The sequence below is a fragment of the Ptiloglossa arizonensis genome, chromosome 4 (genome assembly GCF_051014685.1).
Source record: "Ptiloglossa arizonensis isolate GNS036 chromosome 4, iyPtiAriz1_principal, whole genome shotgun sequence".
NCBI lineage: Eukaryota > Metazoa > Arthropoda > Insecta > Hymenoptera > Colletidae > Ptiloglossa > Ptiloglossa arizonensis.
In genome coordinates this window covers 17,502,772-17,525,131 of record NC_135051.1, presented here as the reverse complement: position 1 = coordinate 17,525,131, position 22,360 = coordinate 17,502,772, and the positions used below count along the sequence as shown (strand labels likewise).

General features: G+C 41.3%; 1 protein-coding gene and 1 long non-coding RNA gene across 4 annotated transcripts in view; one reads left to right on the top strand and one right to left on the bottom strand.

Annotated features, from left to right (window-relative positions):
- LOC143145736 (protein Wnt-7b) overlaps positions 1 to 22,360 on the top strand; it is a 174,194-nt gene that overhangs the window by 59,831 nt on the left and 92,003 nt on the right. The window lies entirely within an intron of this gene.
- LOC143145737 (uncharacterized) overlaps positions 10,881 to 22,360 on the bottom strand; it is a 100,269-nt gene continuing 88,789 nt past the window's right edge. Inside the window, exon 2 of the long non-coding RNA XR_012991758.1 lies at positions 10,881 to 11,019. This is a non-coding gene — a long non-coding RNA (uncharacterized LOC143145737). The remainder of the gene's footprint in view (positions 11,020 to 22,360) is intronic.

The following is a 22,360-nucleotide window of genomic DNA, read 5'->3' as shown; positions in this document are numbered from 1 at the left end:
TGGTGAAGACTAGATCGAGTGATTAGACTACCTAGGTCTGTAACTTAGATGGAGGTATGTCTGAGCTACGTCAGTTAGACAGAAACGTTGAATTTGAAGGAATTTGGCACGTATAGATCAACAAGTTCAATAAAGTGCCTAGTGTAGGGGTCTGTTCGTAGAGGAACTAATGATTGAAACTAGATAGAGTGATTAGACTATCTGGGTCTGTAGCTTAGATGGAGGTGTGTCTAGTCGAGATCAATTAGGCAGGAACTTTGTACAGATCAACAAGTTCAATAAAGTATCTAGGGTAGGGGTCTGATCATGGAGAAACTAGTTCGGGACCAGTTCGAGAGATTAGAGGATCTAGGTCTGTAGTTTAGATGGGAATGTGTCTAGGTTGTATGTGTTAGGTAGAACACCGATTTTGTTGGAAAAGAAGAAACGAGCGATTGGATTAGACCGTACGATTAGACTATCTAAGTGTATAATCTAGCGAGGAGGTGTCTGAATTTTGACGGTAGTTTTCATGCATAGGTCAACAAGTTTAACAATATTCCCGAGGTAGAGATTTAATCGTGGAGGAACCAGTGAGAGGGACTAGATCAAGGGATTAGACTATCTAGGTCTGTAGTTTCGATGGACGTGTGTCTGGGTTGGGTCAAAAGGGCAGAATTATCGATTTTTATGGAAGTTTGCACGTATAGGTCAACAAGTTTCCCAAGATCGCTGAAGTAGCGGTTTAATTGAGAATAAATGAATGGCAGGGATTAGACCGAGCGATCAAGCTATCTAGACCTATAGCCTAACTAGGAGAGGGGAGGTGACTTGGTTAAATCGGTTATGTGCGAGCACCGCGGATTTGACATGTGTTACGCTAGACCTACATAAGTCTGATAAGGAAATCACGCGATGTTACGTGTCGATTTTGATGAAACTTCGCGCGTATAGGTCGACAAGTTTCATAAGATCTCTGATCTAGTGGTCTGACCGGGATTAGAACGAGCGATTAGAATATCTAGGTCTCTAACCTACCTGGGGAGGTGTCTGGGTTAGGTTGATTACGTAAGAACGATTTGACAGGTGTTACGCTAGATCCCAGCTTTGATACGGGGACCACACGAGGTTACGCACCGATTTTAATGAAACTTAGCACGTATAGGTCAACAAGTTTCATAAGATCCATAAGGTAGTGGTTCGATCGTGGAGGAACGAACGAACGAGGGATTAGACCGAGCGATTATACCATCTAGGTCTACAGAGCCTATCTGAGGGGTTGTCTTAGCTAGGTCGCTTACGTAGAAGCACTGTGGATTTGACAGGTGCTACGCTAGACCCAAATCTGACAAGACCACCCTATTTATATACTATTCCTATAAATAACAGGTTTAAAGAGATCCCCGAGGTAGTCTTCCGATCATGGACGAACGAGTAACGAGGTCCATAACCTGACACTGTTCGAAAAGAATCAGTCTTCGAAAAGATTAGAAAAGATCGAGTTCGTTACTTCGTTTAACAATGCCCCAACCTGTGCACAATTAAAAACTAAAGAAACATTATCCTTTGCCAACTAATCAGAATTGATTTGCACCTAACAAAAATTAATATTAATCCCATCTAAGCTACAACTTTCCACGGCAGGAAAGTAGTTCTTCAAACCACTTCGAACTAATTCTGCAATAATTCCATGATCATCCGTTATCCATGAACAAAAACAGTCGCGATGACGTGACGAAAGATAAAAGTCAATGATCTCGTCTGAACGAGAAATTCGTAACCAATCGAGGGAAAATCACGTTGGCTCCTAATCGATCCTTTCTCTCTCGTTCGTTACCAAAGCATCGATTCGATCGTAACAAAAACCGTAATCTATTCGCGATTAATGGATCTCGCTCTTTTTGTCGTCTGCCCACGAAGCCCCATTAAAATCAGTGCGCAACGTTACTTCTTCTCCTTCTTCCTCTTCTTCCTCTTCTTCTTCTTCTTCTCGGTCCCCTCACGCAGTCTTAATTGCGCAATGTAATTGCTCTGCCCTCTTCGCGGCTAAAAAGAATCCAAGATGGTTCTTCGCGTCGTCGCGCGAACACTTATCGCGTACTCCATCGCGAACGATTACGCGTTCTCGGCAAACACGGTAATTCATCGAGTCGCGCGCAGTTTGACGCGAGAACTCCCACGATATCGTCGCTGGTATCACGTCGCTTGAATGAAATTTTCATTCAAAGGATCAACACCGTACGTAACCGAGTCTCGAACGATCGTACGGTGTTCAATTTTGCAAAATGTCGTCGCCTGGTAACAGGAAACCTCGTCGAAAAGAAACCAGATCCTCGACCCACACCGTCGCCGGAATTAATTGCGCAAGAGGCGATCACCGTATCCGGAGATGGTGGCGAGGATCAAAATCGAGCGACGATTTGCATATATATATATATACACACGTGTATATACATATATACGTGCACGGGTCCCGTGATCGCGTGCTGCGCAAAAATTTCACGAAAGTTTCACTCTCGTCCGTCTCCAGAAGCGATTCGTCGTCGACACCCGGTGGAGATTTCTCAATCGAAGCCGGGGCGTATCGCGCGAGGACGACAAGAGGCTTGAAAATCCGACGCATTGACAGGATAATTACACGCACGTAGGCCGGCCGGGTTGTCTGTTCGTCCGTCTGTTATGTTCGTTCGTCTGTCAGACGGTAGGTAGCTGGGCACGGGTCGGAGGGAACGGAGGTGAGAGACTGAGGAGAGAAGACGCTCGCTCGGTAGCATCGACTCTTCGGCTACCGGTAGGATCCTCCGCCGCCGGCCACCCACGATGTTGATCATCGTCGAAGATCGGCTTAACCTCGCGCCCGTCGTTTCGCCAGTGTTCACCATTTGCATAATGGAAATTGCACGCCGCCGCGTTTCCGCGGATACGCGATAATTTACGTATATTCGGTCGACGTACCGATGAGTTTATCTTCGGTGTCGCGTCGTTCTCCGTCCGATCGCTGGAGGGGAACGACGAAGAGGGGAGGAGAAGGTGGACGAGGGGTGGGGGCACCAAGAGTTAACGATCATCACCGGTTGGACGATCGGATGGTTCGCGAGTATGTTAATACGCTGTTAGCCGAGAGAAGGGATATTTAATGTTTTGTTCGGTGGGAATTGTTTTCGGTGACCAAGTAGGGGGGACTGGGAGCTTTTAGATTCTGGTGTTGGGCAGATTCTATGGGGATTTTTTAGAGTTTGATTTACTTATGTTTGTGACTAGATTAATTTAGAACTTTTCTTCTTTGTGTTAATTTTGTTTAATATTTTTCCATTGGAAAATATATTTTTCGTGTCGAGGTTCGTTATAGGGCATTGATAAGTCTCTTGGAAAATTGGTAATGATTTTTTGTGTGAAAATATGCAGAGAAAGGGATCTATTGGAAACTTTTGAAAATGAAGATTCATTATTGGAATATGTTTTGGTTGTTAGGATTTTTAGATTCTGGTGTTGGGCAGATTCTATGAGGATTCTTTAGAGTATAATTTAGTTTTTTATTTTTATTATACTAAGAAGTTCTGTATACTCTATTATACTAAGTATAATTTAGAATTTCTATTGAAAGAGAAACGAAAAGAAACTAACAACTTCTTTAAATATTTAAGTATGTTTAATATAACAGTAAACAATCGTACCTTTTCGAATTCGTGATACTCTTTCGTGCAACGAAATTATTGAGAAAATTCAGCCCTCGCCTCTCCTCGCAAGCGGAGAAACTTTGTCTCAACTTTTAATTCGCAATTCCCATAGAATCGTTGTCAAACGGTGACAACTTGGCAGGCGGATCGACGGATTAGCCGCGAGTTTACTGCCCGTTGCGTTTGCGAGCCGTTTTTACGAAATGAACCGCCATGAATCAACGTTACCATCGGAGGCGCGAGCGTGTTCTCGCTAATAACTTAGCTTTATCATCGAAGGGAGGAGCGCGTGGATAATGCGAGGGGGGGGGGGGGGGGGGAGAGGAGTTAATGCGAATTTATTGCGACTGATCTGACTATTAACTTGGAACATTACGAGACGTAAGTGGCTGGCTGGAACGGAACTGTGTAGTCTGTTGTTAGCGACTGTTGTAGCCAAGAAAAGGGAAACAAGTAAAGTTGTGGCACGGCGCACCATGGAGTACGTGGTACCCGTGTTTTATCGTACGATTTACTTATTTCCCCCATAGACCATTCCCCACGATATACTAACGGCGTATTTTAACATTTTTCGCGACTTTGAAAAATATAAGAATAGCTTTATCTGCCACCGTGCCCAGTGTGAAAATCTCACGATACATTATCGACGTATTCGAACAATTTTCGCAACTTTATCAAATATTAGAATAGCTTCATTCGCCTCTGTGCACAGTGCAAAGATCTCGTGATACATTACCGATGTATTTGAACACTTTTCGCCATTTTGTAATACACAACAATATCTTTATTCGCCTCTGTGTTCAACGCGACGAACATTGACGCGCAACAGATTATCGGCAAAGTAATATTACTTTATTATTACAATATACAAATATTATTTCCTCTTGAGAAATTTTTTCAGTGAATCGTAACTCTGCGTACAATTTAAAGTGAAATCTCTGCCCGATTAACATCCGAAAGCACGACGAACGTATCAGAATTCGGAAATCACGTTAGAGATCGCGTTGCATCGCGGAACAATGGCTCGAGCTGTCAATATTTCACTGCTCCCTTCGCGTTTCCTATATCACAACGCGGAGAAAGTGTTTTTAATGATCCGATGGATAAATAACGACGTGCGTTTAATTTTAATTGGGGTGAGTCGTTGAATCGAGATACCAACCTCGCGCGCGTGCTGCGTTATTTATTAACACTTTAAATCCGCCAGTGGCACTATTACCGCGCATTGAAATCACCAGAGAGGCGTTTCTATCAATATTACGTTCGCGATTTTATTACGTGAAAACTATCCGTATTATCTGGCTGAACTTTTCACTGTACGGTTTACGGTTTATTCCCCTGTAAACGTCGAAATTTCTGGTTTACTATCATACGAAATGGCGGGCATAAAATTCTTTTCCGTACACTTCTAACTGTAGGCATATTTCTCACCGCCACGTGGCTAGTGGGACATTTAACGATGTCGAGCACACGGTGTCCGAGCGTTGCAAATTTGACAATCAAGATATCATTTATTTTAGAAATAATTTATCATTCAATGAAAAATCGTCGTTTCTGTGACGGACAAGTCTTTTTCTTTCGTACTATCGACGGATTAATAAATACTAGAATTTGCTCGATTTTTAAAAAATACCCTCCCGAGTTCAAATTCTTATATTCTCTTTCTTATTTTTATTTATTTATTTTTCCAAGCTGTGAACTCCTCAGTACATCTAATATACCTACATTGTACGTTACAGTGGAAGAGTGATTAGTTTGCAAGTATAGAAGTATAGAAAGTAAATTACACCTGAAACTGAATGGAACAAGAAAAGTTTATTTCCTCGTATAGATTAACAATTTCGATAATCGATGAATTAAATTGACCATAAAATCTTTACCGAGAGCTCTATTCAAGACGAATAACAGTACCTTATAGAGGTTTCGTATTTAAATTTCATATTTTACATAATATTTACTTTCTTTTCATAATTTCATATTTTACATAATATTTACTTTCTTTTCGTTCCATAATTATTGACTCAATGCTCATTTTTGTCAAAAATAAAATTTTGCTCTGGAAAACTACTTACCTTAAAAAATACCTCTACTCAAGACAGAGATGACAGTACCCCCATTATAATTTCATATTTTGCACAATACTCGCATACTTTTCTATCTATACGTTAAAATTATGCGCGTGGATATTTTCAAAAACTTGAAATCGAATCTCGTTACACGGTTCTCGTATTCGTTGAACGTTATTTTGTTACTTAACGCGACGATCTCCCTTCGCTCGACCTCCCTTACGTTTCACGAGCCTCTCTACACCCCTCACCCGGATGTAGAATTAATGACCGCATACTTTCCGCGGCATTTCACGATGGGGTATGATTGATCGATCGAGATCGACCGGCAGGCTTGTAACTTATCTTGTTTGCACGCCGCCGACGCTCGTAATTATCTTGACCCGGTGCTGTTCTTTAATAGAAATTTACCTCGGGGCCTGTCGTGCGCGTTTTGTTCACAGTGACGAGAAGTTAATGCGTTGCGAAGGGGACGCTCGAGCCGCGTTGCGTTCCACGCAACGCGAGATTAAAGTGCAACTTGTTAACATTATGTTTTCTGCGTTCCAGCGTATGTGGCAACGTTTCCACGGATGATAAATGATCACCTACGCTCGCGTTCGTTCGTTCCCTTCTCCTTTTCCGCGAATGAGACGCGAAGAATAGCGTAATTAAAAGAATGGCAGAAATGGGTTAATACGGGATTTGGAAATCGCGAAGGTTGGAGAGGCGCGAGGTGAAAAATAACATCTGCTGTGTTGAAAATCGAGCGTGGCGGAGATGGAAAGTGAAATCGCGATTGGTGTTTGTATCCAATGGTCGAAAGGAATTACATTTCACGGGTGGAGGTACGGTAAAATATGACTTTAGGTCGTGAAAAGTTGTGAATATTAACGAGCATCAGATAGAAATTGAATTTTTAAATATTTATGGTATACAGAGTTATATTGTTAATTATTTTGTAGGATGTAAACAATGAGTAGATACACAGGGTGACACTAGGGTTCGTTAGTCCTTTTCAAATTATAATAAGATTGTCAATATTATATTAGACAATCTCAGAAAAATTGTAGATTTTGTTAAAAACGTAATTTTGGAACATTTTGCCTATATGTAGGCAATATGTTTTTTGGAGTTATCATAAAATATTCCAAACCCCCATTATGTCATTACATTTCCTTCTAACAAATTCTTCACACAAGTTTCTCCTAACTTCACTCGAGTTTACTCGTAGAATACCCCGAAACGATCATCACCATTTAAACAATCCTCCACGAGAGAATCATCCCAAACCTTCCGTTACATCATTACATCACACAAGGCAATCTTAACACTATACCTACCAAAGTGGTCAATTTAACATATTTCAAACTTCCTTTCAAAATTGCTCAATTATTAACGTCACCCTCGCCTACAATATTCACGGCCACTTATCAAAATGGACAACCAATAATACTCGTAAATTAATTTCCCCATTAAACTTCGCTACATCCATCATCGATAATTCCTAGCGTTAAAAGAATTTTTCAACTCCGCGCAATTCGTCACTCTCGAAACATTCTTACATCCCTCGAGGCTTCTCGTAGGTACACCCTCAAACTCGCAGAATTGATATCACGAGTGAGAGATGGCGAGTGGACGTGTGTTGACGACACGTTCGACCATAGATACAGTACCGAGTCGAGCCGGTAATCGACGTTGTCTTACGGAGTCTCCGTGGTACCGAGGATACTTACGAAATGACCCGATAAATCAACCTAACGCGGCGGGCCTAACGTCCAAACGAACCGTGGAGCGTACCGTGAACCCAACCGGCTGCCTATTATGAATCAGACTCACCTAAATCTCTCTCTCAATGATAGCCCCGATTCGGAGTCACCGACGGGAATGGCCGCGAGCAGACAGCGAGCCAGACGGTCCGCGAAATCGTCCCGTCTCGAGGCGTTTAATCGGCCGGAGCGATGCGCCTCGCCGCGAAAGCGATGTTCCTGCCCGGTCGCATAAACACAGGCGCCTCTCGCGTTAATACCGGGCGCGCGGCGCGGCGGGGCGAGGGGACCGTGGGGAGGGGAGGGGACCCGGAGGGGAACCGGTACTTTAATGCGCGTCTATGATATGATAATGCGCCGCTACGGGGATTATGCATGTAGGTTCATGTATGATAATTTGGCGAGACAAAGCCGCATTGTCGGGGCATAAATTGAATCGCTGCTCTCTCCCCCACTCTCGCCGGCCACCCACCCACCCCCACCACGACCGTACGGAGAAACGCCCATCCGCGTGTGGGGGAGTGGAGAGGGGAGAGCTGTACGCACTTGCTGCGCCTTTTTACCATTCGAAGGACTTTCCTGTCTTCCTTTCTGCCCGGTCCCCTTGTGCCACTTTCCGTCTTTCTCTCGGTGACCTTTCGCTTCTACGTGTTTCGCGACATTTTTTTCCCCGCGTGTTGCTTTTCCTTACCGAGGGGGGACTCCTTTATTCGCTACCTACGTGCGTTCATTTCCTCGATTGTCTGGAATGGGTTGATCTCTTGCTTTTAATTTTTTTTTTTTTTCTTTTGAGTTTATTTGGGATTTTCTGGAGTATTTTTGGGAATGGAGGTAGACGATTTAAAGCGTAGAAGTTTATTTTTGTTACGAGGATTTTTATACATGTATATTTATTATTTTAATTATTGCAGTTGAAATTAGATAAAAGAAGTTTACCGTTACAAATATTAATATATTGATATGAAAATATTTTTCCAATCGTGTAAAAAAAAATTATTTATATTTGAAATAATTCTTTAATTGAACCGTTGATTTTACTTACCATTATGTATGACGTGTTTAAAAGAATTTTTCTCGATTATTAGTTAAGATAATTTTCCCGATAATTGTTAAGATTGAAAGCACTGTGGCTCGCAAAAATTGCTTATGAAATGAATTTTCATTGTTTCTGGAAGATTAGTTAAATTAAATCGACATACCTTCGATGCTCATCTTTGTAATCATTTCGTTCGTTATTAAATATTTCTCTAACATTGTTCGAACCGAAAGCATCCATCTTCGGCTGTTTTGAAAATTCCCAGTCTTCTTTCGATCAACACAGTCGATAAAAAACACACCTATCCGCATAGAAGCCATGTCTAATTTCATATAACTTTCATGAATCACTCTCATGGTTTCGTTTCGCGAAACCCTCTTCAAAAACCCTATGGCGTTCAAAATCCATCCGATCCGCGTTTCCTTCTAAATCCCTATTTATATTTCTCTATCCCTATTCTTTTGGAAAGAATGGACTAGAAGCAACCCGATTTATCCATATTGTAAAGGGATCGATAAATCACGAGCGACCTATTTTTTCGCGTACACCTAATGTGTGGTTTCTAAGAAATCCATGCATCGTTTTTTACAAAAGGTTAAGCTCGGTTGCAACGTTCTGTTCGCTCGACATACTTCCATCGACTATGAAAACACTATAGAAGAGTCCAGTGCATACAATTTTTTTTTCCTTCGAAAATTTTTAAGTATTATTTATAACACTTGCGTCTCTGTTTTCTTTACTGCATTGCAATACTTTCATAGCGACATACTATTATTACGTATCAGGTTGTTCGGAAAGTCATTTCGTTTTTTATGGTAAAAATGAAACGTGATTTTTTTTTAGAGTGTGTAAACATTTTATTAAATTATATATTCTTCATTTTGGAAAACGAAATGACATTACGAACAACCCAATACATACTTCACCCACATCTGTCACTTTAAATCCAATAGAAGTATTATGGAACTTAACCTTGGTACATTCCTCGAGTCTTTTTTTTTTATATATATTATTCTTCCATAATTAAATCAATTGCAATAACGCATAATATAACTTCTGTATTATCTTCTCCCCGTCTATCATAAAATTAATAACCCGAGTTCCATACATTCCGAACATTTTCAAAGGCATCGAGCGTACAGTAAAACGGTAGGAGTTAGAGATAATCAGTACCCTCGCGAGTGATTTATACCAACAGCGTTAAATTAATCATAAAACGAGCGATTCAATCTTAACGCGTTAATTTAACCTTAAACCGAGTGATCGATCTTAAAACGTTACTTTGACCTTAAAGCGTAAATCCCCTCTTAATGTGAGTAATATCGTTCATGAATTAATCATGAAGCGTTAATTAAACGTTAATTCAATCTCAATGCGAGCGATTCAACCTCGCCGCGAATTTAACCTCAATGAGAGTGATTTAACACTTCAGAAGAGTAACAATTATGGCCGGTATTAACGACACCGTATCGGTAATGATACAGAAAGTTGAGAAAAAACAGTGGCCAACGCGAAACGCGTAAAATGGCGTCGAACGCATCGAAAGGTGCGACAAGTTCGTTCGACGACGCGACCGAAGTGAAAAAAAAAAAAAAAGAAAAGAAAAGAAGAAATAACTGGACTCCATCTCCAGGCCACGCGTTCGCGGCCTACGCGTTCCTTAAAGCCGATCGCTAATCACGGGCGGAGACTGAATCGGTTTCTTAACGCTGGGAATAGAGAAATCTACGAAAGATGTACACCACGCCCACTCGCGGTGTGGGAGACCGGGCGTGTTGTCGTTCGTTGCGCAGCGTTCGCCGGAAATTCATAACTTAGCATCAACCGTACGAAAGAGGGTTAATCGGCAAAAATACGAGACGAGCTTTGTCACGGGCCGGGTTGCTGGCAGCGGTATCGTAGCTGAAATATAATTTCGTGGATTAGTGAACGCCGGGTCTTGGAATTTACGTTGAAAATCGCGCGTACAATAATGTCGGCCACGCCCCCGAGTCCCCGACCTGAACACCCCACCCCCTCCGGTATCCAGAATTATATTCTTAATCATCTTTCCTCGGAGGTTCTAGACAATAACTATACGGGGTGTCGCGGCTCTAGGATACCACGTGAAAGCTATCACCTCGGTTCTCAACGACCGTGAAAAATATTTACGAGACGATTTCGAGGTGAAACGCCCTGGAAGAGAAATTTTCTCCACGATGTCTTTCTTCTCGTTTCTCTCCAGGTTTTCTCTTCTTTTTTTTTTTTTCTTTTCTTTCTCGTGGGTCGTTAATAATTTTTTATTAGGAAAACGTACGCTGTATCGTTGGCCATCTTAGGTTCAAGACACCCTGTATATTCTTTCGAATCACGGTACATAATGTTGACCACGCCCACCTCCCCCCGATCTCCAACCGAACGCTACGCTTGAGCCGACCTGTAAATTATGAAATACTTCGAGCCTTTTTCTGGGATGTCTTTGCTGGCTGTTAGGGGTCGAGGCGTTGGCGCTTTGTCGGTAATTGAACGGGTGTCTGAAAGAAAAAGGCGTGTGTAGTGTTTCGTGAAAGGTGCGGAAAAATTTTGAACGATTTCTTTTCAAATAATCTCGAAACTACGCGCGAAATTCACGGTCGTGCGTTAGGTGATCGAGGACTGTGGACAAGGAAGACTTTGTACACGGAAAACAATTATTATTTGTTTTTTTTTTTCAAAGAAGTTCACTCTTCTTTTACTTTGAGAAATTACAATCATGAACGCAAAATTTGACGTAACGTTACAATTTGTAATGTTACTCTGAATTTTCTAAATCGAAGATGATGAAGATTCCTTTCATCCATTTAAAGTTGAATTTGATACTTTGCAAATCCAAATAAATTTCGATACGTTTCCTTCTCGATATTCTTAACAATTTCTGCCAAAGATAGTGTAACGATCACTTTACTGCGTAAAATAAAATTTACCTAGTAAAAAGAAAAAAGTGTACCATTTCAATATTCATTTCGCAAGATGCAATAGCATTGTAATAATCGCTCGATGAAAACAAAATACAATTCAGTGGTAATCTTGTGGCAATCTTCATGGTAATCTTCCGACGAGATGATTCGTCGACGTTTTCGTTGAATTCTTGCAAAACTTTGTCAAAATGAATAGAACGAAAGGGGTCCAAGCGAGCCAGGTTCACGAGAGGCATCTAAAAACGCGACGAAAGAAGTGAAAAGCCACGAACAGGTGAAACTGACGTTCCTACGAGCCAAGAGAGAGACCGTAAACTGGTCCTGAGGGAAAGGAAGCGGTTCGCATAAATTCGCGATATTATCTGGGCGCAAAGGTATATTTTTCATCGTGTAGAATGTCCGTGGCGGATTCCCACGCACGAGAGCACTCGTCCAATTTCGAAATTTCGGGGTCGACCGGGTTAAATGTTAACACGGGAATTATGCTAATTTTCGGCAGCGGCCGGGTCATCGGGACATTCGTCATCCGCCGCGAGCCCCGCGGTTTTCTGCTCGCTTTTTGCGGCGCACGATTATGCGAGCGTACGAAGGTGGTCCACGGCGAACAGGGACGTATTTGAAAGTCTAATTCTTTTTTTTCTTTTTTTTTTTTTTCTTCTTTTCTTTTTTACTATTCTCATACACGAGCCTGCGAGATCCTTACTAATGCCACGGGCTTTCGTCTAATACGCGGATTGTAGGTTTCTTATCGTAATCGGGATTATTCTCGTTTTGATACAAATTTAACTCGGGATCGAACGTTGAAAGTTGTTTAATGAAGTAACGGAGGATTGAGGTAGAGAATGTAGGTAGAATGAATTCAGGGGCGGGACGAGAAACAGGAGATGGAGTACGGTATAAATATAACCTAGGTAATATTAGGTAACATTTTGTTTTTTTTTTTTTTTGTAAAAATAAAACACGATTTTTTTAGAGTGCAGAAACATTTTGTTTGATTATATATTCTCCATACGAAATTACTTTTTGAATAACCTAATGGACTCGAAAGTCTCGAGTATTAACGATAAATTGTTTAGCAAGTATAAATTCGATTAAGGAAACCTCGGTTTGAATATAAATATATTTTAAACGTTTCGACTTTGTTTCGTTTGAACACTCTTCGATGAACGTAGTATAGATAATGATTCAAAAAGAAAAGCAAAAATATGTCTACAAGAAGAAAAGAAGACACGAGAATGTAAGGTTAGAAAACCTAATTATTTCGAGTAATTATATTTTCTTCTTGTAACGTTTAAAGTGACTTCAAATACATAGAATGAATTGCTAACATTGTAAATAAATGTGTAAATAATGATCCAAAAGGAAGATCAAAAATATGTCTACAAGAAAAGAAAAGAAGACACGAAAATGTAAGGTTAGGAACTCTAACTCCCAAGTATTGCGAGTAATTTTGTTTGCTGCTTGTAATTTTGTTCTACCATGAAGTTATTTCGAATAATTGCTAACATTGCAAATAAATGTGTAAATATTCAACTACGAACATTGATTTGCAATTTCAGCGATTTTTTGGTTAAATTTCCTAATTATATAACATATAGTTGTAAGATCGGTATATTCGTTAATTTTTCGTTCGTATCGGAATAATTCGTCCCCGAGTTCTGTACCCGGGTATCGTTACATCGGCACGACGAATTGAGCAACCAGTGTTTCGCCAATTAGATCTGCCAAATTATTTATATCGTCCGCTCGAATCTGTCCCAACTCCGATAACTCGAAGCCCTCACCGACCGTAGCTAATAGACCACTCGAGATGGTGACAACCCTGAACGAATCCCCCAAACGGAACGCGGTCGGTGCAAAATATCTCACCTGGCGTCGAGAAGGCCAGCGGAACCGACGGAGTTTCCTTTCCGTCGCGTCAACGCTGATCTTATCTCACGCTCAGGGCCCATCGTTGGATCCTTTTAATTAGCGCCGACCGTGTATAAACGTCGGTCCCTTCGTTGCCCAGGACAAAACCGTTCCGCCCCGCAATAACTCCGCTGCTCCTGGTAGAAATTTGTCGGAGATCGTCACGCGGACGTTCGACAAGTTTCCTTCATTTTCCACGAGTGGACCGCTGGACCGCCTCACGAGCTCACGGGATTATAAATCAAATAGCAGGGACGTTGAAACAGAGGAAACAACTCGGCAGAGTCCCTCGAAGCGAGTGAAACTTCTCAGCGGGTCTACTACGTGGAGATTCCGTGCCAACTCGAGACTTTAACTTTGGGACAATCTTTGACTTGTGAGGGAAACATTGTGGAAAGATTCGTACTTTGGGATTCTATGCGAACTTAAGAATTTAGTTCTGAGACAACTTTGTCTTCTGGTTGTATCCTTCTGGAAAAATTCGTACTTTGGGATTTTATATAAAGTTAAGAATGCAATCTTGAGATAATTTTGTCTTTTGATAGAAATCTTCTGGAAAGATTTGTACTTTAGGATTTTATGCAAACTTAAGAACTTAACCAGAGATGATTCTGTCTTTTGGTAGAAATTTTCTGGATAGAGCGGGGCGGAGCGGGGTGGAGCGGAGAGAAGCGGGGCGGAGCGGGCTGGGCGGGGCTGGACGGGGTGGGGCGGTGCGGGGCGGTCCGGAGCGGGGTTGGGCGGTGCGAAGCGGGCTAGACAAGGCGGGGCGGAGCGAATCTGGGCGGAGCGGGGCGGAGCGGGGCGGAGCGGGGCGGAGCGGGGCGGAGCGGGGCGGATCGGGGCGGAGCGGGGCGGAGCGGGGCGGAGCGGGGCGGAGCGGGGCGGAGCGGGGCGGAGCGGGGCGGAGCGGGGCGGAGCGGGGCGGAGCGGGGCGGAGCGGGGCGGAGCGGGGCGGAGCGGGGCGGAGCGGGGCGGAGCGGGGCGGAGCGGGGCGGAGCGGGGCGGAGCGGGGCGGTACGGAGCGGGCTAGACGGGGCGGGGCAAAGCGAATCGGGGCGGAGCGGGGCGGGGCGGAGCGAAGCGGGGCGGGCGGAGCGGAGCGGGGCGGGCGGAGCGGAGCGGGCAGGACGGGGCTAGACGAGGCGGAGCGGAGCGAAACGGGGCTGGACGGGAATTTAATGCCGTACTTTGGAATTTTATGCAAACTCAAGAACTTATCTAGAGATGACTATCTTCTAGTAGTAACTTTCTAAAAAGATTCGTACTTTAGAATTTTATATAAATTTAAGAATCTAATCCCGAGGCAACTTTACCTTCTGATAGAAACCTGGAAAGATACTTTCAAGTAATACAGACTCCAGGTTTGGTAAAACCAAATCTGGTATACCCCAAAGTTCTAGGGCTTTCTTTATTTTGAATAGATTAGACTTTCGATACGTCAACTATATCTGGCAGGTCGATAGCGAGCTTCGTCGATGACGCAGCTATAATGACAGACAATTGAAACCCCCACAGTAGCATCGAAACGCCTCCAGGAGCACCTAGGTTAAGCGCAGCTGTCGTTGATTCGAGTGGCAAATAAAGGCTAACGAAACCAGAGTAGTACATATCGATTTCACGACGGAGAAAGCTACTTATCTTTTGAACAACGAACCTACACCGAGATCGGATAATATCGAATATCGTCGCTTAAGCATCTTTATCGATAGAGACAATCGACGAAAACGAAGTTCAGAAAATTGTCTACTGGATCGTCGTTTAAAATTTCGTTACAAATTTACTCACTGCAATTGTATTTTGCAAGATTAATTTTGCCGATAGGAGAAAAGATCTACTTTCGAAACACATATACATCACACTACATAGTTCCATTGATAAAAAGAACATCGATGGATGTCCATGACGAGATAGAGACTTTCTTCTCCAGGTCCATTCTTCCATTCATTTTTCTTATTGCAGTCACATTTCGCAGCATCTTTATTCGCAAAAAAAGATCTACTTACGAACACCTGTGCAACATCAAAATGCATAACTAGTGCGCCCACCAGTGGTTAGAAGAAAGACATCGTTGAAATTCACCTTCAAAATCATAGTCCCTATATATTGTTTCTTACTATTGAATTTTACAGCCTGTACGAATAATCTTTGTCCATCAAAAAACAAAACAAAAAGAAATCTACCCCCATAACACCTGTAACGGAAACCAACGACATTAATACTTCTCCCTCCAAGTACCTCTACAGTCCCCCTTCGTTCAGTTTACTTGCTGGAACCATATATTCCACAGATCGTAAAGATCATCTCTGTCGACGAAAAGAAAAATTTCCCCTCGACCGGACGGTCGTAGAGTGGCAGTCGACGTAAATATCTCGGAATCGTCCAAGGGAAGAGGTCGCCGTTGCTCGTCTGGAATCTGGAAAGAGGAAGACACGAGTCCTCTTCCGTCAACTGGACTCGTGACGGACGAATCGCGTAGGTAGGTCGACGCGTACGAAGAATCACGAGCACTTCACCTTCCATTAGCATTGAATACGAATTAAATTAACCTGCTGCTGATGGACGAATTCTTACCGCGCGGTGAAAAGGACGACGACAAGGATCAGAGGTTGGGGGAGGGGACATCGGATCCAGTTACGCCCGATGCAACGAAACCCCCCATTTTTTCCTCGGATGCGTGTACGGGGGGCTCGCGTGTGTCGCGTCCAACGCTCGCGACTCGTCGATGATTAATCCAATTTTTTTTTTTTTTTTTATGCCTTCCTTCTTCTTTTTTTTTCTTTCTTTCATTTTTCCACCGTTCGTGGTACACGCACCACGCACATGGGGTGTCCCCGTGGCGTACCACGGCGTTGCCATGCGATGGCGTTCCGCAAACGTGCTAATTTACATCGTCGTCTGGTCCCCATCGACGTCCACGGGTTGCGGACTAATTGCGAGTTCGACGTGGCGTTGTTAATTGGAAATTCTTAATTGAAGTGTCCCACTCGGTTGCATACAGGGTGTAGGCATCGTAGGGAACGCCCGCGGCGACGCCTTAGGCCGCGCTACTTATTAGTCGAGGAAGAGATCACGGTTTCGATAAGAGTGATTTGTACCATTGAATGGAATCGAGCCGATTAAGAGAATGTTTACGGAAGTGGATGTTATAAACGCGTTCACCCGGTGTAATAATATTGCCACTTGTATTATACGGAGAGGTTAAATGGCTGCTTTTACGCTTTGTGTCTTTTGTAGTGGAATTTTTTTTTTAGGTGGAATTCTCTTATGGTGGAATTTTGTTACAATCAAATTCTGTTATGGTGGAATTTTGTTACGATAAAATTCTCTTATGGTGGAATTTTGTTAGGATAAAATTCTCTTATGGTGGAATTTTATTACGATAAAATTCACTTATTGTGGAATTTTGTTACAGTAAAATTCTCTCATGGTAGAATTTGATTACAAAATTTTCACGGTAGAATATTTTTATGCCAGAATAGAAAATTTTCACGTTGGAATCTTTTTACGTTACATAAGGTAGAAGTTCCAATACAAAATGGCGGTTCTTTCTAGAAAAATACCTGAGACCATGTGTCGATCTATTGCACCGAAAACGTCACGCAAGGATGTCGTTTTCGTTCAAATAATTGTCTATATAATCGTTTAAATAGCCACTTGTAACGAAGCCAGTAATTTATATAAAAAGAAAGAACAATTTATATTAAATGTCTTAAATGTCACGTGCAAATAAAATTACACATTCACCGTTTCGATGAAACGATATTTCAAAATTAATCGTTTGGAAAATAACTATATTATATATCTAAATCTATTCTACAAAAGTATAAACATGATTAACCGAAGGGACAATAAAAATATATCAAACCTGATAGTTAATAGTCGAAAATGAAAGGCTAAAAAAATTCAAACCGATACTTATCCAATTACTATATACATACATATATACAAACATACATTACCTATGTTAATATTGCTACCTTGACTTGCAACACCAACGTGCACCGCGATAAATCGAGTTTCGAAACTGCCGCGAATCTCGTTTGAACAGAAATTAAAGTCCACTTCGATCGAGACGTTGTAAGATATCTACTATATTAGCCGAGTAGAAACGGCCACCCTGTACGTTGTCACGGGATTATTAAACGTCGGTGGGATCGTGTTGATGAAAGCGTACCACCCTGTACTTCAAAAGCGTATTCCTTCGCTGCGTCGGTTGAATCTGTACCGGAGACCTGATACACGGCATTTTAATTAGAATTTACTCGGCGAGTAACGAGCAACTTCGCTCGACCGGGCTAGCCACTTGGACGAAAAACTTTAATTACGAAACACGCAGAAAATTGAATGCTATCCGGAGGGGGGAGGGGGGAAGGGAATGGATAAAGAAGAGCAGCGTTGCACGCGACTCGCACGCTTTAAATTGTGTTTCTTTCGTGTGATCAATTTATTCGAATGCAACGAACACGAACTGGTTCGAGATTGGTAGCGGAAAGAACATGGCGCTGCTCTTTCGGTATAATGATTCAAGCTTCGTGGTTTCTCTTTGCACTCACCGTCAAACGTGCATTCTTCCGATTAGAACGCGTGTCACTTTCAGCATGAATTCCAAGCGTGCAAATTCCCGATTACGTTATTCCTGATCAAAATTAACGATCGAATAATCGAGAGAATTTGCTGACTCGCTAAAAGCGAGGGATGGTAATGATACTCGGGATAGGTATATTGCAACTCGGGAAGCTTGAATTATCGTCAATTTGAATAAAAATACAGATCATCTCGATTAACGAAATGGGAGGTAGAATGTGGAAAAATGTATTTTCTTGTCAATTTTTTTTTGGTAATACAATCGTAATCGAAGGTACAATGTCTGTTTAAATTGTATTTGGTTAACTTTGCACTCGAGTGTTTTATCGTGGTAATTTGTCATCATCGATACTTTTTTTAATAGGTTGTTTTATTTATCTAAATATCGAAGAGTACGATTCAAAATCTAAATATCTTTAGCTAATTTTTCATTTTTTATAATTGTATTTTGGGACTCATTTTGAGTAACGATCATATTTCCTTCGATGAGATCATGCTCTGCCTTATCTCAAAATGTTCACTATTTAATTTTTTATGATCTTTTTATGATTTGAAAAGACACTCAAGAAAAGCATTACAGTTAAAATCTCAATATACAACTCAAAAACCTTCTTTTTGCTCCACCCTATCTCCAATTCTACAGTTTCAAATACAATACGTACGAAATTTCAGTGCAAAATATTTAATATTCAATTTTTTTACGATTTTCTATACCTAAGACACAACGTGTCAAAAAACACCCAAGAAAACTATTACAGTTAAAATCACAATACAAAACTCAAAAACCTTCTTGCTCCACCCTATCTCCACAGTTTCAAGACAACACGTACAAAACTTCAGCGTAAAATACCTAATATTCAATATTTTTTCACAACTTTCCAAAAGTCAGTTCCAACGGTGACCAGAACCGATCAAAAATGGCCGTTCGCGAATCTGTCACGCGAAAACGAACGGCTCGCGGTTCCGAATGTACGATCACCGAAGCGTTTCGTTTTTGGGAACGTTCAATTAGCGACACTCGGATTGGACGGGCCGACACCCACTGTCCAATAAGTCTAGCTTAACCGGCCGTAAAGCGACGATCGCACACGAAGATCGCGAGCCGCCCACGCGGGGAGCACGCGTCTCGGTGGAGATCGCGGGGAAATTAAACCGGACTCGCAGAAATAACCGTATGGTTTTTCGAGCGAGCGTATCCACGTTGCCCGTGGTGCGCTAACCACGTGGTGGTTTTTCGACCGGACCGACGCGCCTGGCGATCCACGCAAAGCCGCATTTATCTCCGGCCGATAAGTCGACTGATCCCTCTCGCCCGGTCAATATGCGTGTCCACTTTGCATTGCATATGCGCGATACGCATAGATAAGGATTAAGGACTTACTAAGTGGTCCCCGTGCGTGCGCTGTATACGTGGGCCGGCCTGTTCCCACCGAGGCGGCGTTATTTAGTGAGCAGCCCCGCAGGTACCTTGCACGCGCGCAAACTGTATCACTTCGTATCTAATTCCCGTATTTATGGCGCGGTTTATTGAATCCCCCGAGTTTCCTGTGTCCCGCCCCGTTCACCACCACCACCACAGTCGGCCAGTGCCAGGCGAAAGCCTAAATATGGCGCTAAATTCGATTTCTTTTTCAACGGGTACCTCCGGGTGGTTCAACGGGAGAAGGGCTCGACGGTATCGACGTGATCGCGGTTAGGGTCTTTTTTTGCTGACTGGATTTATCGGGAGGGATCCGTGAGCGAGATGAAACGGAATTTTTTTGTAAATTTTACGAGTATTTTAGGTTATTCTCGTCGTTAATGTACTTGATGTTGATCGTTGATCGCGATGAGGAATATATTGTAAAGGTTTTGTAAGTGTGAGGAATGGAATCCAGAAGTGGAATTGTATACTTTGTAATTGGAATTGTAGTGTAGATAGATTATTGTGTAAAAAAGTTTTAATGAAGAAAATTCTAACCTGGAAAGTTCTAACCTAAAAAATTCTAGATTAGGTAATTGTAGTCTGGAAGGATTCTGACGTAAAAGAATGATATTATAAAACAATTGTAGCCTAAAAGTATTCTAGGGTAAAAGAATTATATTGTGAAAAAATTGTAACCTAAAAAATTGTAGCCAAAAAGTATTCTAGGGTAAAAAAATTATATTGTGAAAAAATTGTAACCTAAAAATTGTAGCCTAGAAGTATTCTGGGGTAAAAAATTTATATCGTGAAAAAATTGTAGCCTAGAAGTATTCTAAGGTAAAAAAATTATATCGTGGAAAAATTGTAACCTAGAGAGATTCTAGCGTAAGAAAATTCTAACCTGGAAGGATTCTAGCGTGAAAGAATTATACTGCAAAGAAAATTCTAACCTCTAAAAATTCAAACGTAAACGAAATTCAACGTGAAAACATTCTAACATGAAATAAATTAAATCGAAAAAAGTTCTAGCGTAAAATAATTCTAATAAAAATGAACACGTCAACGTAAAGTGACGTTAATCTCTAAACAGAGGAAGTCCATGAAAAAGAAATCGAAAAAGGAAATAAAGTGAAACTTATACGGACATGCAAACACGAAACGAGAATAAAAAGATCGAGTCGCAAAGGTGGTCGCAATCACCCCAAGGGACCACCAGAAAGAACCCTCTATGCACGACTTAATTAAGGACTCGAGATGCAAATTAATGCTTCGATGGGAAACCAAGTGGAAATTAACAGCCCCCTTCACCTAGTATCAACGAACTCTTTTTCAAGAAACATGAAATAGTTCCCTGGCTACCTAGGAGAGAGTTGCCATAACACGTGGTAGAATAAATCGCTCCAAAATCTTCTCCAAAATCTTTATACGTGGATAAATCGAGAAAGACTCGATAGCAGAGAATATTAGAAGATTTTGAACAGTGTCTTTTGTTCACAATAAATTACGTTTATTGTGTAACGAATGTAACATACCTATCATAATTATCGCTTGATTCTAGATTGCCTAATGTACGACATATTTTGCAGAAAAATTAGGCTCGAAATTCTCTTCGAAGAAAATGAATCGAAATACACGATTTACTTGGGTTAATTATAATTTGATCAAACCTCTGTATAATAATAAACACAAAGTTGATCGAAAATGGAAGTTTTATCGACATTTTGGGAAATCTTGGGAATCTTTTATAGAAAATTTTTGTTTTAACAAACCTGCGATAATTATACTACTCCATTTTATCACGAAGAAAGTAATTTTATTTTTATAATATTAATATTGAACTGTTATATGTTTATCAAGTTCAATAAGATTATTAAGTTCACAAGCTCACTTGTGTAAACGTAAATATATACCTACTTTTATAAATATTCTCCTGTTAACTCGATTTCGAATATTACGTTTCAAACATCTAACAATCTCTTTCTACACTGAGAATGATTCGAAAAACATAGTAAAAAATGTTCCTCAATAAAATACTCGCGTTAATTCTACTCGAACCTGTAATAAATAAAATCTATATGTAAAAAATACTTTTCTCAATCAAAAGAAAAAAATATTTTCCTTTTGAAAATATCGAAGGGTCGAAAAGTCTACCAACGAGCTACAATCGAGCAAACACAAAACGGAGTTGAAAATCAACAACAACGAAAAAAAAAACAATTACACCATGAAATGTGTAATTACTCATCTCTCGAGGGTAATCCACAAGTATTGGAAGGATTCTAACGTAAAAGAATGATACTATAAAATAATTGTATCCTAAAAGTATTCAAGAGTAAAAGAATTATATTGTGAAAAAATTGTAACCTAAAAAATTGTAGCCTAGAAGTATTCTAGGGTAAAAAAATTGTATTGTGGAAAAATTGTTGCCTGGAAAGATTCTAGCGTAAAAAAATTCCATCTTGGAAGGATTCTAGCGTGAAAGAATTATACTGCAAAGAAAATTCTAACCTCTAAATATTCTATCGTACAAAAATTCTAACCTCTAAATATTCTATCGTACAAAAATTCTAACCTCTAAATATTCTATCGTACAAAAATTCAAACGTAAATGAAATTCAACGTGAAAACATTCTAGTTTTAGCGTGAAATAATTCTAGTAAAAATGAACACGTCAACGTAAAGTGACGTTAATCTCCAAACAGAGTACTTTCTGTGCTTGTTACGTACCGGATAAACGGGCCCCCACCGTACCGATTAGAATCGATTATCGATGAATCGTCGATGACTCGGCCTGAAAAATGGGGGTCTCGAAGATCACTTTGTCGCTAGAGGACTATGACGTCGACTCGGGCCCGGTGAAACCGGCCGAAATGTGTTCGAGGCGCGTTTTAATCCGCCGGCACGGACGAAAATGGGCGTATCGAATCCGAAAGGAGTCATCGCAACCAGAGCGAAAGGAGTTTTGAATATAATCGCGGTAGGGAGTCATCAGTGGGGTCGGCGCAACCGTGAGTC